This window comes from Sturnus vulgaris, chromosome 1, assembly GCF_052056855.1.
Source record: "Sturnus vulgaris isolate bStuVul1 chromosome 1, bStuVul1.hap1, whole genome shotgun sequence".
NCBI classification, from domain to species: domain Eukaryota; kingdom Metazoa; phylum Chordata; class Aves; order Passeriformes; family Sturnidae; genus Sturnus; species Sturnus vulgaris.
This window is the reverse complement of record NC_142243.1, coordinates 45,398,884-45,414,505: the sequence shown is the minus strand read 5'-3', so window position 1 is coordinate 45,414,505 and position 15,622 is coordinate 45,398,884. Positions and strand designations below refer to the sequence as shown.

The window sequence follows — 15,622 nt, the reverse complement described above, 5'->3', positions numbered from 1 at the left end:
TGAAGAGCTCATATTTGGAAGTGAAATGCCTATACAGGCACTAATAATGTGAAAATCTATAGAAAAGTATATGCTGACAAGGGGAAATGTAGAAATAACCTTCAAATAAGCTTTTCTTTGATCAAATTCTACTTTTCATTTGAAATTATTATTTCATTCCCAGACTTCTGAAGTGGTCATTTTATATTCCAATTCAACTAGTATAGGTTTTATAGGGAATATTTTTTAAGTGAAGAAAAAAAAAACGTCATTACTGTCCAGTGCTTTGGAGTTTCTCCATTTGTTCCAGATTTTTCATTCTGAACTTTTCCACTCCCTACCATTTCTTCTGATGCTCTACTGTTACCATGTTATTCCCATGCCATCAGAAAAGTGAGGAAGCAAAGATTTAAAATAAAATTGCTCATGAGGGGCAATGCCTTTCTAAATTTCCTTGCTGTTCTGACAGTTCTCTTTCTTGTCCAGTTTTCTGCAGTCAGGTTTAACTTTAAAAACGCAACTGTGATTTCTTCTTCATAACATGTATATAATTGTTCAGTTGTTTTCATAAATGTGTTTTGGAGGTAGATGAATAGCAACATCATTTCCTAGTATAGCCTGTCATGTCACTTTTAACTTTGCAGTTGAAGAAATGCATTTAGCCTTTCAAAATGTTATTTATTGATTTATTTTTAAGTTTTAGCAGAAGATAAATAAATTATATGTTACGATCAAATAGTGTCACAAAAATTTCCTTGTGTTCCTTTCAGGGAAACAAAGGCCTTCCCAGTAGTCACTGACTGTTCACACTTGTTGCATTTGGCTGTCAGAGACAAACCAGCCTGGCTTCATAGCAGGCTAGTAGGTGTTAATTGCTGTAACCTTCCCTTTGAAATCCAAATCCTACTTGTAAGTTCTATTTAAGACTTACTATTTTAACCTTTTTTTAGGACCAAGTAGAATCTCGTACTTTTTTCTTCTTTCTGTGTTTGGAGAAGTTTGGTGATTTTTCATTTCCCTGTACAGAATCTAAAATACAACTTTAGGAGGACTCAAACACAACTATTTCATAGAGTCAACTGTTTTCTAGTTTATTTTGCTTCCATTACGAGATGAGACCACTTTTCAAACAGCCCAATTAGGATCACTTTAAGCAAGTGACCTTATTATAAACTAGATGGGACCCTAAGGATGGACAGCAGCAGCAGCTCATGGATTAATCATTTGGGAGGCAACTGGAAACTTTTTGTCACCCCCAGGGTAACTCAGTGACAGCAGCACTGAGAAACACAAGTCTCTTGTCCTGCCATACAACCTGAGCAGCTCCTTTCAGCTGTTGGCCAGAGCAGACCATACTCTTCAGAATGACTGATCAGAAATAAATATATGGGGCAGTGTGATGGGTGCTGAGCTTTGTGGTTGCCAAAGGAAAGATGACACACTGAAAGAAATAATTTTAAATTGCCCATACAGATCACCAAGCTATGAATTAAATGTGTCTAAATTAATCCCCCCCTCCAAAAAAAGGAGAAATTATTATTTTTTTTAGTTTTATGAAGAGTTGGCACATTGACCAAATCTGTGCACTGTAATAATATCAGCTATCTATGTCTCAAGGGGAAACTTTGCATTTAGTCAAGTTGTAGACAATTAACTAATTACAGATTTCAAGGCTGTTTTACCTCTTCTGAGAGACTAACAATTTATCAGGAGCATATTTAATATTTTGTAGGCCAAAGAGGAGGTTGGAGAATTCAATAATTGTAATTAGATATATGTAGCTGCACTCATTAAAAGGATAAATCTAATAAAACTGCATTAGGGGTTTTGTGGGTTTGGTTTTTTTTTTTTTGTTCTTATTAAAACAATTCTTACAACTTTAAAGGCAAAATTTCTGTGTTAATAAACTGGGAGTTGGGGAAAGGGGGTAAAAAATCACAGTTTGCATTTAAAGCAGGATGAAGTAGTAACATTTGACACTTTGGATATTACCCACCAGAATCTCAGCTGGAATAAGCTAGGGTTAATAAAATGAGTTTGATGAAGCTTCTCTGATGAAAGCAGATTGAATTACATGTTCCAGCAACTGGCATAAAGAGGCAGCATTACCTCTAATTCTGAACAATGATATCTTCCAGGGAAGCCCAGCTTACATTACTATCACCCACTTTTATAAAAAGGAAAACCAGGACAAAGGGGGCCAAAGGGGATGTAAGCAAAATTTTACAGTCACAAAATTAACAGACTCTGTTTAGCAGCCAATTACCAGCTCAGTAAAGTTCCTTCTTAATACTTTTTAGGTCTTATTTTAACTGTGATAATAATCTATCTCAGTTCTTTAATTAAAATCTTAAACCAAGTATGCACAGATTTTTATAATTGGAAAGACAGATAATTTTTCCTTGGAAGAGAACTGCTACTGCTTTACATATATTTCATGGTAAAAAAACATTGGAAAAATTCAAGACTGATGATAATTAATACAGTAGTTTGTATTCCACATATTCTTTAACTCTGCCTTACTGAATCAATGCATTTTCCTTTTTTGCTGTAAGAGATCCTTATTTTTCTTAATACTTGAACACTGACGACATGCAATTATCTAGTACTTGTTTCCTTCTCAGGAGCCTTGTATAGCAACAGAGACTTCTGAGCTATGCTTGTGATAAAAATCATTAATTCTTACAGAATACATTATTTCAGAGTCCAAAGGAAATTAGCAGCTCATTGTTATTTCCTGCTCACCTCAAAAATGCCTGGAAAAAATGAACAAACAAAATCACTATCCCATAATTTACCAAAAGAAAGCTCTTCAGAGGGATTGGAGTGACTAGAAACACAGTGTCTAAAAATATTCAGCCTAGTTATTCTGTCAAAGTGAGGGAAATGTCAGCTGGGACACTGAGACTACAAAATGATTATCCATTATCATGTGACTATTTTGTGTGTTTTTACCTTTTCATCTACCTGTTTCCTCCATGGGTTGCAGCTGGAACACAGCCCTCAACAGGCACTTTATGGTGCAAGTAGCAAACACCTGCACTTCTGAATGTGCTGGTGGCTTTGCCATGGACTGTAAGGGTGCGAAATGAGGCCATTAATGTCTGATAAAATGGAACATTTCAGTCTGTCATCAGCCTCATCCTAAGAGCAACTAAAAAAATGACTTAAATGCTTTTGACTGTTTATGATTAGCTCCTCTAAGGGTGACACAGTCTAGCAATACATCAAGGCATATGGAAATAGGCTTGTGACTAATCAGTAAATTATAATACACCTCAGCTCTGTGCACAAGAGACCTTTGTGTTCTTCATCATTCATAAACTTAACTGGAGCAATGTAACAAAACTAATTATATTCTTGGCATCATTCTTCAGTGAAGGCTGGGAAAGTGCTTATTCTCTATTTCTTTAAATTTATTATCCAGCTCTTATAAATGAAATTAAGTAACAGGTTTTCTTCTTGTCAACTACTGGTAAATGGATATAATATTTGACATAAGATTTCATATCTAGCCAGCTGGACGACTTTTTCCCATATTTACACCATCAGAATACCTGCTTCTCCATGTCTTTGTCTCACTCATATTTTACATATATGTGTGTATATATACAAAGTCATAAAAGTAGGCATGATTGTATTTTTCTCTAAGACCATACATAAAATACTCTACTGTTTGTATGAATCGACAGGAAGTATCTTCTATGATACATACACATTCTTATAACTTTTAACTTCTTTGCATGTAATAAGTATATTTTATCAGTTGGAGACACTAGAGAATCCCACTAGAAGCAGAAAAGAAAATGTACCTTAAGTCTGCCATTGTATAAACATTATATAAACAGTTTACAAATGTATATGATGAGATGTGGCCCTCTATGACTGTAGCTGTTGAGACACTTGGTTATTCAGTGCTTTCCTGAATGGGTGGAGAGCATAAGAAAACCCCAAAATATTTCAGGTATTTCTTTCCAGTTGATGTGCAAACATCACTCTCAGATCAATATATTTCTAAAAAAGTACCTCTGTCACTTGCTATTTCACCAGTATTCAAAGATTCTGTATACCAGTAATTTTCTTTGAAATACAAGTTTAGGATGGGGTAACTTTGTGTCGATTTTATGATTCCCAAGCAGATCATCTTTCTTTAGATTCAAATGATTTTTTGCCTAAGTTCAGGCATAAACCACAAACCCACTTTTAGTTTTTTAATTGCCCAATAATTATGATGGTCACTGGATAGCGGAGACTGCTACTGGGGAACAAGTAACAAGTCACTTGTGAGAGCAACCAGTTACATAATCACAATTTTTACTTTCTTCCTATTGAAGCCAAGGCAAGAGCAGGGCCAGAAGTCTGGTTCCACTGCAAAGGGAAATGTCAGCACTTGGAATTGAAGACCCTGTAGTCCTCTCTCCTCACTGGCTTTCTTCAGAAGTTACAGTCAGAAGCCTGCCATGACCTTTAAGGCTTCCCAGGAGTGAAGGCTCAGCAAGGAAAGCTTTATATGGAAAACAGAGGCCAGGTCCAACCACCCGTCAAAAGATGGTGGAGAATGGCACAGCAGGAGAAACCTGACTGACCTGGCTACTGACCATGGGGCTGTTCCACTTCCCACATGACTGAATGCCAAGGACAGGCTACATAAAGTCACTCAGTGAGAGGGGAAGAGAGGAGCAGGTGGAAAGAAGCGCTTAGCATATGTACAAGCTCAGCTCCAAAGACACCTGCCAGCACCTTGCACCACTGCAGACATTTCCCAGGCATTTCCAGAGTGAATCCAGGCTCATAATACACCAGCAACTAAACCTGACCCCTTTGTTTTCCCTAATACACTGGTTCGTCTTTGCTTCCTCCCCACAGTACTGTGCAAACCCTTTTGTTCTGTCCTGCATCTAGCATTCCCCTGACAACTCAGACATTAAAAAAGTATGTCAATGCATGCAAAAAAAATCACCTCAAATCTGATGCATGTGTTGCCCTGCACCTGCACAACTGCTTGTAAAAGTTCAACAAAGACAATATTTTTAGTGGCACTTGCTGCCACATCCTTGTGTTTAGTTTCTCATTTGACAGAGCCTGAATATCCAACCACATACAGTGTGGAGCCATGGAAGTAGAGCAATACTCTGGTAGGTGTGCTAAGTATTATTTTACTAAAAACTTGGGGAGGAGGGCAAGGCAGGAGCTCTGACTGGCAGGTTGTTCCAAACTCCCATACCTTACCTGTGGCTCCCACCCAGCAGCAAAAAATTCATATGGACAAACACGTGGACCTCACATCCTTTCAAAGTAGTCCCCTACTGCTAACCTGGGCATATAAAGGCACAGCTGGTTTCTTGGTCTCTCCCTCAGCCTTCTCCTCCTACTGCGCACTCTAGCAACTCATATAAATTTTTCCATTACAAGGGCCTTCCTATTTAATTGCAGAAGCATTGGCAGGGATGGCAGAAATTTTTCATTAGCCTCTTGGCGAAGGACAGAGTCAGAACAGAGCTGTTTTCCCAGACTGGATATCAAGGGAGGAAACTCCATGGAAGTTTTTATTATTATAAAAACGGGGATCCCCAGGCTAGAGTCTCTTTAATATCTTTGCAGCTACTTTTCCTACTGACAGCCAAAGCTATGGTGTCTGTTGCTTCCAGAATTATGAATAACTATCAGTTATTCACAGTCCTATTTTCTATGATCAGTACAAAGATCATCTACATAGCACAGGCAGCAGAGATGGGAACAGCTCAGCAGCAACAAGCCCAAGGTACAGTCTCTAATGGCATGCCCTGTCTCTGTTTAAATTTATTATAATTGCAAGAGAGAGACATTACATCCTTTAAAGCTGTGTTTATAGAAGAATAGTAATGTCTCACAATGACCCAAAACAATCAGTTACTTGAATATGCCTAACTTGTTTTTTTTTTCTTTTTGCTGTCCATCCTATAATAAAAATAAACATCCAAGATTTTGAAGCTGCTGCAGCTGGCAAGACAGAACACAGAAGAGAGAATTATCCTCCCATTACCTATGCTTAAGTATATGCAGTGTAATAATGTTTCAGCTTCTGCTGACTTCAGAAGTGGTGGTTCCCGCTACATTAGTGGGATAACACACCACTTCTCCAGCGTCACAACACAGATGCTCTGACGCATCTGGCAAGACTTCACACTGATGTTTGTAAAACCTGTGTTATGACTGCCGCAGGAGAAAACAGTGTTTAATGTTAATGCTGCTTCCTAGAAAACAGTTAAAATTCAGTAAGAGAACATATGCAGGAATACTACAGAATGTTTGTCAAAACACTGTCGATACAAAAAAATAGATGCAATGCTGAAGGAAACACGTCCTACATCAGTTACAGAGAACACTGTGGATCATAAAAACATCATTAAATCAATAAGTAGTTTACTTTGCATCAGTGAGCTCTCAGCACATCTGTATGTTCCAGGAAACTCCTGCCATGTTTGTGTCCACTTCCTTAGGCAGCCACACAGCACTGCATTGCTTGGGAATTTAGCAGTGCCAATAAACATGGACTAAACATGTATACTTACTCACAAATTTAAGAAGCAAAATGAATTTTATTAATGCAAGTCTCTCTGTTGCCGGATTTGATTTTTAAAGTCTTCATTTGGGGATTAAGCTATTTCAAAACATTATTTAAGGTCATTATAAATGAAAAGACAAATCAAAGCATCTACAAGAAAATCAACGCTCCCCCTATGCAGTCCATATAAATATTTTGCTGAGATACTTTTGTCACAAGTTCAGAAAACCAAAACTAAAAATTTTTGTCATGTCCACAGCATCTCAGGATTCAATATTGTAAGGTGCTCCCCATCCTATGATTAAATCACACACTACTATTATGAACTGAAAGAACTGCATTGCAAGGACAGTGATGCACAACACCAGGAATGAAGTCATCTCACTATAGTATCATGCACGACAAAGATATGGGTATCATCATTAGAAAAGGTAAAAAATAAACCAATAAGCAGATTTACCTGAAGTAGTAACTGTGTTCTATTCCTGCTTTGTTTCATATTCCTTTCCGGATAAAAAGCCCTAAAGTATATTCCCCACTTTGCACTAATATTTTATTCATAGCATATGTACTCCTCATTATTAAGTGAAGAATTGTAAGGTTTTCAGAAGGAAGGCAGAGGGTGGGGGAAACAGAAATGCCCCCATTCCCAGCCGAACTCTTAGGCTGCAGGTGGGCAGGAGGATTGTGCTGGAGGGAAGGCGCAGTGTTTGCCGCTCCTCTCCCCAGCACACGCTGCTCGCGGGCAGAGAAACAGCCTGCAGTGGAATAACGGGAGAATTTCTCCAGTGCCCGTATAAGCGAAGGAGGGAGTGTCAGGGAAAGCAAGGGAAGAAAAGGCTCGGAAAGCTGTTTCTCTCTTCAGCTAAGGCATGCTGTATGTCCCTCATTGACGGGGGTCCCACACAAGGATAGGCACACCAAAGATTTTATGGCTCTGAGATACTGTGCAAGATCTAAAACAGAGAGCTGGCTAAAATAACTAACATTAGGGAATGCAAAAAACATTACATTTCCCATAGCAATATCAACACCTCCCTGTTACAGCTCCTGTAACGTGATGTACATTTTGAGACAAACAGCAATATGATGTGAGATAATATCTTTGGCCTGAAATCTAATTGCAAAATCAGTCTTGCTCCTACCCCTCCTCAAAATTCAAGACTTTAAATTTTGCTAGAATTCACAGATACCATTTCCCCCAATGTGTTCTTTACTATTTTCTCCCCTCTGATGATGAACAAACAACTAAGACATTAACCCTTGCAGGTTCTTAGACAGTCCTGTTTACAGCCCATTACTGAACAGTAATTTAAGTGACCGAAGAGATGAAAAATTACTCTGCGTACAAATAGCCAGGAAATCTACACAGCATATGTGCCAGACAATCAGATTTTTATCAGATATGTGCAGGGCTCATCCAGCCATCATGTAATTGGAGTGTAAAAGACCTGCTGAGCCTCAGGCTGAGCATGCGGGTTATTCGTCTGGCATCCCCTGCTGCAGCTCCCGGGCAGTTCCAGGGGCTGAGCTGACCTACAGTGTATGGCTCTGTCACTTTTCTCCAGCCCTGGGGCTGGATCCTAGACATCCCCCACATGTGATCTCACAGGCAGCCTGACTACAAATGCACCTTTTGCATTAAACAACAGGAGCCAAAATGTTTGCTTTCATATATATTATTGCTAATAGCAGACTTTCTAAGGGAACTCTAATTATTAAATTACTACAGTCTCTTGTCCATGCTGACTTTAATGACTAGCCCTAAGGGATATGACCCAAATTTTCCCTCACCCATAGCTTTAAAACAACAATATTAGTTACAACTCGTTGTTTTAAAAAAAGCAATGGTAATGATTATTGTATTAATAGTATTCACGATTATATAGTAATGACTGTATTTTGTACTCCAGTAATAATAACTCAGAGAAGTTTCAGGTAGAATTTTCATCCCCATGTGGTTTATATATGCTAATTCCTATGCAAATTAAAAACACACTGACACATCTTATTATAATGCTTCTCCGTTTCGAACATGTATTTGGTGAAATCATCACAGTCATATTATGCTTTGGAAGATGAATATATCCCAGCCTGTATTGTTGTCACGACAAGAGATGAGATATGGATCCATCATGGGAGCGTATCCTCCACTTTGGGAGGTGGGTGTTCAGTACCACTAAAATGGCATGGACAGTGGGTGGCAGCAGGTTATAATTTCTTCCCAACATTATGTAATTAGTTCTGTCAATCCTGACCTTTTAAAAACTCAGAGTATAAGAAATAGAACAAACTGATGTATTTTTACTTATTGCTTCAATATTCTAGAATTTTAGAATCATATTTTCTGCTCCAAAGAGCTGAGCATCACAACTATTTTTAAGAAAGAAGCTCGAGTTTCCATTACTGTAGAAACTGAAGCTTTAAGGGGAATCACAACAAGATCCATAATAAAATCATGACTGCAACTTCACAGAGCACGTGAAGAAGAAACCCCCTAATGACATCATGCTGTCACTAAACACAGACTTCTGACAGCTTACGAGGAAGGAACAGCAAGCAGTGTGAGTGTCACAGTAGTGTATGACAGATCCTGGCTGGGACACTTCTGGATGGGGAAGGGGCTTATGAGGGGACTGACACACAAATATCAGCCCAACAGGCAGTGCCTGCTCTGGTGACAACTGTGAGAAAAGGCAAACACAATTGCTGAAACATCTTTCAAAAGAAGAGCACTGCCTCTAGGCTGAACGGCTCTGACAAGTCAGGATTAAGGAAATCATGAGCTGCCTACCTTTATAGCAGCCAGTTAACAGAAGGTATCCTAGTTATCCTAGTCTGCTTCTACATGCAAGCACAGTACCGCACGGCTCCAACCAGCCCTGAATGAGGACAGTACTAACTATTCTCTCTCAGCTCCTGTAGATGTGGATCTCTAACTATGTGTAAGATTTTTGGCTATTCCAGACTCCAAACAGCAATACAGACAGATCACACAGGGAATCAAATATTCCAAAACTTGGTATGTGGCTCAAGGCCTGACCATGAGCATACCTTGCAGATATGGAGGACCAGCTGGTTGGCAGACCACGTGCTGACTGAGCACACCTCGCTCTTGGGCCACCTACACAAGCACAGGACATGTCACAGTCCTGTGTGAGTGACACCAGCATCAGCAGGAACAACACTTGCCAGAGTCCTGATCTAAGCCCTGGAGATGTGATAGCTCTGACACATCAAAAAGAGAAACTTTTTGTCATTATAGCTCCCTGCTGTACACTATTAACACAAGGGCCAGGAACATCCATCCCTTTGTGAAAATTAGGCTCCTCAGAACTGTATATGAGAGATAAGTGGTAATACTGATGTGAATCCCTATTGTTACAGGATTGGAGACCCCAAGGGCTCCAACAAACCACAGGGAACTGTACAAACAAGAGGCATTCCTTGCCTAGGGGAGCTAATCACCGAAATGAAAAAGACAGGCAGGGAGTCAGAGGGAAAGCAGAAGCACAGAGAGGTGAAAGCAATTTGCCCAAGGCCATGCAGCCAGTCAGCGAGCAAACCAAAAATAGAGGCTGACCCCTTGATTGTCAGGCCATTGTTCTCTCCACTAGACTGAATCTCCCATGGCGAATGTGACATTGAATTGGTATTTCTGTTTTGCTGCTGTCATTTTTAAAAATAAAGCATGACGACAATGTCACTGTACTGAACCGCTGTAATCGAGGCCACACAAGCACTTTAGAAGCAATACCGTGGAGAACTTTTGTTAAGAGAAGAAAGCAAGGCCCCTGGACACAGGGACTGGAAAGCACACCCTGACTACCAGCTACTCCTCTGCCAGGAGAGACGAGGGTTACTGCAGCACTGAAGGCTCTATAAACATCAGTGCCTTTACCTGAGCAAACCCTGGACAAGAAGTGCAGCTCAAGAATGCAGCTGAGAGCAGACACCATTAGCAACTGAGAGAGGATCTGATCCTGCAGAAGACTGTATGGGTGTCTGCAGCAGCTCTCAAACTGGCAGGGAAGATTTTGCACAGAATGTGGCACTGCACATGAACTTCTGCTGACAAATGATCAAGATCCTAGCTGCTCTGGACACCACTCCAACCTGCAGGGCGCTTGTCCTTTTAAAGCACGAGTTTTCATCCCCCATAAACGCCACTTTAAATGCGGTGAAGTCTTCCAAAAGACCTAAATCTACATGTTTAAAGGGCTGCACCAGTGCCACTTCAGACATCGCAAACACAAAACCAGACTTCCACCCATGTGTACCTGAAGCAGTTTTTCAGATAACCCCAACAAGCATATGCCATAGTACTTGGAGGATTCAGCAGGAAGAGCAGCCACACATGCTGTCCTCATGGAACAGAAATTCAATTACCTGCATTCCAACAACTTTTCGCAAGTGGATCAATATTTTATTACATTAATTCCAGAACAAAATCACACAGAATTCTTTCAGGTTTTAAATACATCTCCTTGGTACTACATACTCAGCCTTCATACCCCAAACTGGAAGGCAGTAAATGTTTTTCTGATCCTGAAGAAGTACAAGAAGGAGGATTCAGGGAACTACAGGCTGGTCAGCCTCACCTCAATCGCTGGAAAAGTGATGGAGAAAATTCTCCTGGAAAGTATTTAACACGTGAAACACAAAAAGGGAGTAATCAGCATGGAGCCACAAAGAGGAAATCATACCTGACCAACCTCATTGCCCTTCTCAATGAGATGACTGGCTTGATGGAAAAGCAGAAATCACCAGTAGAGTCTGAGAGTTGACTGGTTGGAAAAGCAGGTTTGCCTAGAAGGACCCTGGGGATCCTGCTGGAAAAGAAGCTGACTATGAGTCTGGAACATACTATAATGGCAAAAAAAAAAAAAAAAAAAAAAAAAAAAGAAGGTAAAGCAGCATGCTGGGTTGCATTAGGATAAGCATCCTCATCAGACTGAGGAAAGTGATCCTTCCTCTCTACTCAGCACTGATGTGGATGCATCTGGAGTGCTGTGTCCAGTTCTGAGTTCCCCAGTAGAAGAAATACAAGGATATACTGGAGAAGTCCAGGGTCAGACCACAAAGATGATTAAGGGACTGGACCATCTATGGAAGATGAAGAGAGGCTGGAAGACCAGAGACTCTTTATAAGGGAGAAAAGAAGACTAGTGGAAGGATCTTATCAATGTGTATAAACACTTGATAGGAGGAAAGTAAAAAGAGGGAACTAGGCTCTTCTCAGTAATGCCCAGTGATAGGACAGGAGACAATTCAGGCAAATGAAAACACAAATGTTATATCTAATCACAGGAAAACACTTCCATTTGAGGGTGGCGGAACAGGCTGCTCAGAGGGATTATGGATTCTCCATGAAGATATTAAAAACTTGGCTGGATATATTCAGGGAAAACCTACTCTAGCTTGAACAGTGGGGCTAGATAAGATGATCCCAAGAGGTTGCTTCCAAACTCAATGACTGTGATTTGCTGGTGCTTCAGTACATAAACAGCACAGTTTGCTTGCAATGACCCAACTAGGGCAGGTGAAAGTGTATGCAAGTCTGTCCCCATTGTTTCTTGGTGTGCTTTCTCTCCTGCCAACAACAGATTGCATCAAATTGAAGAATTCAATTCCAGTCTGAAGACTTACATGTGACAAGTAATTAATTCCTTAATAAGCTGTTGTAATTCACCTTTATATCTTGTGTCCTTGTGACAGCTGCTGTGCATATGCCACATCTTTCCATCTTTTGGCATGTGAACTGCACTCATTTACCTCATTCCCACTAAAAGTGAAAATGCAGGAATTAAATTGAAGGGAAGCACGTAATTGACTTCATAATAGAAATTAGAGGAAACTACCTTACAAAAGTAATCATGTCTGGTACAAAAGTCAGAGAAATTTGCAAAACATGAGTGAAACAATACAATTTATGAAGATACTGCAGTCTGCTCTTAATACAGGAAAGTACAGACTCACATTCAGACACTGATGTATCAGAATTCTTTAAGTGAAGGAAGAAAAGTATCTTAAATACTTACCAATGTTAAACCACTCTGACTTTCATAAAATATAAACTGTCAGATTTCGGTGTACTATTAAATGTATATTATATTTAGTGCTTGCTCCTCCTTTGGGGAAAAAAGAATAAGAAAACTGTATTTCTGAAGAGTAAAAATTTTACTATTCCTAGGCAGACTTGAAAGAGAAATCAGTATTTCTGGATTTATAATGCATCTTACAAGCTAAAATATTGACTTCTGTACCATGATGACAACGTTGGTATAGCAACTGGTCTTAAGATTCAGTAAGTCAGACACTAAAACCTTTGGCAATGACAATTCTGGCTTCCTCTTGTAATCTGCACAGCATGGAAACACTTCAAAACACAATATTGTCAAACTAGAGTGAAAAGAAAAGTAAGCTTGGGAAATTAATGTTGTGTAATTTCCTGGAGAAAAAAACCAAAAAAACCCCAAAAAACTCAAAACATTAAAAAACCTAGTAAGATGGCAAAGGTAAAAAAATGAGGTTTTCCAAAAGAGATGAATTTCATAACATAGATCAATAGTGAAGTAAGGAAACTGCAGTTGTGGTTTCACTTCTGTATACTCCAAGTCCACCATATTCTTAAGTCACACATGGATTTTACTTGAGTATAGTTTTTGCACTTTCAAGTCAACACTGTTGTGTAATCAAATAAAGCAAGTAAGAGCCTTATCACAAAAACCAAATGCAAACTAAATTTTATTTTCTCACACTCCAAAGCAGACTACTGTGGCTAGTTTATGAGAAGAATTAGTGCTGGAATAGGCATACTTGGTTATGACAAAACAAAGTTCCTCAGGACTTCTGGATGTGCAGCACTCTGTTGGAACACTAGTTTCTAGCAAAAGAAAAGCTCAGTTACTCTAGGCACAAACCCAATCTGCCAGCAAGAGAGGAGAAATATGAATTTAGATTTCACAGTAAAACTTCAATATGGTCTAGTTTCCAACACCACTTTTAAATTCAGAAAAGGCAAATCTCTCCCACTACTAAATTTTCCCTTTCGTGGTTAACACTTAATTGATCATCAGGAGCAGTAAAAGGATCTTGAGTTCAACCTGGCTTGCAAAGAAAAGAGAAGCCACATTCACATGACCAAATAATCCAAGATGGAATAACTCCAAGTTCTGTATTAATGAAGGTTATAACTTGATTTTCAGGCTTTAAAGGAAATTCCCACAGCAAGCTGTGAGGAGGAAAGCAAGCCACCTTCTTGAAGGAAAACGGTCCAAGAATTTGCTATTCAATATCACACATGATTTCTGCAGCAAGTCCATCCATATTAAGGCCCTACCATGCCTGACAAACAGAGAAAATAAGAACGAGGAGATAATTCCTGTCCAGAAAAGCCTGAAATCTGGCAATATGCAGAACAATCTATGAACAATATGCAAAACAATCGGATCTACCAAAGCCTCGATGGATGTTCTTAACCACAGCACAAGGATGGCTCCACTACAGCAATGTACTCCAAGATTTTAATTACGCTGCAGCCAAATGAGTGGATCAGGTTTTATTGTCTCACAGAGCCCATCTTATAACCCCAAATAAATCCCTGATCCCCACTATGAGAATGGAAATCAGGAAAAAACTGTGCTTGAAATGGAAAAAAGACTCTTGCTTTCTGCTGTATGCCAGCACCTGCTGGTATGTTAATGCTTTTCCAGTAAATGAAAATGCATTGCAAAAACAGGCAGAATTAGAACAGAAAGCGATACGGCTCCAAGGCAGTGTGACACCCTTATATGGTGGCTCCCTTGCTGAAATCATCTACTTAAGTGTAGAGAAAGATAAATATACCCTGTAATGCAATGAGCTTCTAAGCACAAAAGGGGTACAATGATCAGAAAAAGATTTATTGGCATCACCAATGAAAACACACAGTAAGAAAGGAAAATACTCATCAGTGGTAGGAAGTGTGTCCCTACCAAGTTAGTTAATTACAGGTTGTCAGGAGGTGGGCAGGTAAGGTCTGAAGTATATTGTAAACTGGCTTATAATTGACTGTTACTCTCTTAAGATTACCTAACATCTCCATCAGATATTAATTACTTTGATAAACTTCAACTCTTTGAATTGTGTTGTGCTGGGAATTTGCCTTACATTTAATATTTTGAAAAAAATATCAATGTTGTTCTGCAATTTCTAAGGATGAGGCTAAAACTACACTTTTCACATCTATGGAAACCTTAATCTTCTGATTTTTTTCCTTGAGATGCTTTGCTCTTGCATGTGTTGGAGGACAACTTCTGAAAGACAGCAGAAAGTTTGTGCATTTTCACTCCATAAAAACAAAAAAAGAAACCTTGGCAAAACTATATGATTTTGAGAAACCACAGCAAAGTTTAGAGAGACTTTGCAGCATGGTGTGACTTTGCCAACACACTCTATATAAAAATAAATGCTCACTAAAGCACATATCCTTGCAAAGGCAGGAGCAGAGCCTGAGTCATCTGCTGTTGACAGATCTCTAAGAAAAAACTTGACAAAGTATCTCGTTTTACTCTCAGGCTGCCTCTCAAAGGGTAACAACCACCTGCTGCACCTCTTGCCTCGAGTGCCAAAGACCTGGAAGGTTTGCAGAAACAGGCAGACATTGCTAAAGATGCATATAGGTCTCAGGCAAATAGTACATGAGGAAGACTTCTTTCAGTTTGTTCCTTTCTTTGCAAGAGGTCTACAGAAGCTGTGAAGACGTCTGTAAAGAAATGTAAGGTGTGCCTCCAGGGCAATTTTTGGCTTATTGACCACATTACTCTCAGCTTCTGAAACAAATAACGGCTTTAACCTCTAGATAGTCCTTTTTTCTTTTCTGCAGTGGGACCACAATAAGTCAGATGTCCTGTGGGAAAATCAGTGAGAAATCACAGACTGAAATGAATTTATAATGCATATGTTTGAGTTATCCTTTCACAGCCTTCTTTTTTAATCATTGCAAGACATATCTCTCATGTGCTCACCATTGCAGCTTAAAATGGTCTTTAAAACCTTTATGTCACCAAGATACTTAGAGCATTAGATTGTGTGATTTTCTTTTTGCAGCCCTCAAGA

At 39.3% G+C, this 15,622-nt stretch overlaps 1 protein-coding gene across 7 annotated transcripts in view; it reads right to left on the bottom strand.

Annotated features, from left to right (window-relative positions):
- Positions 1-15,622, bottom strand: part of MYRIP (myosin VIIA and Rab interacting protein) — a 205,941-nt gene that overhangs the window by 79,427 nt on the left and 110,892 nt on the right. Inside the window, exon 1 of one of the 7 annotated variants that reach the window (XM_088165418.1) lies at positions 6,984-7,293. The exons of the other annotated variants lie outside the window; for them this stretch is intronic. The gene's annotated coding sequence lies outside the window, so the exon portion shown is untranslated. Of the gene's footprint in view, positions 1-6,983; positions 7,294-15,622 lie in introns of those variants that run through there. 7 annotated transcript variants of the gene reach the window in all.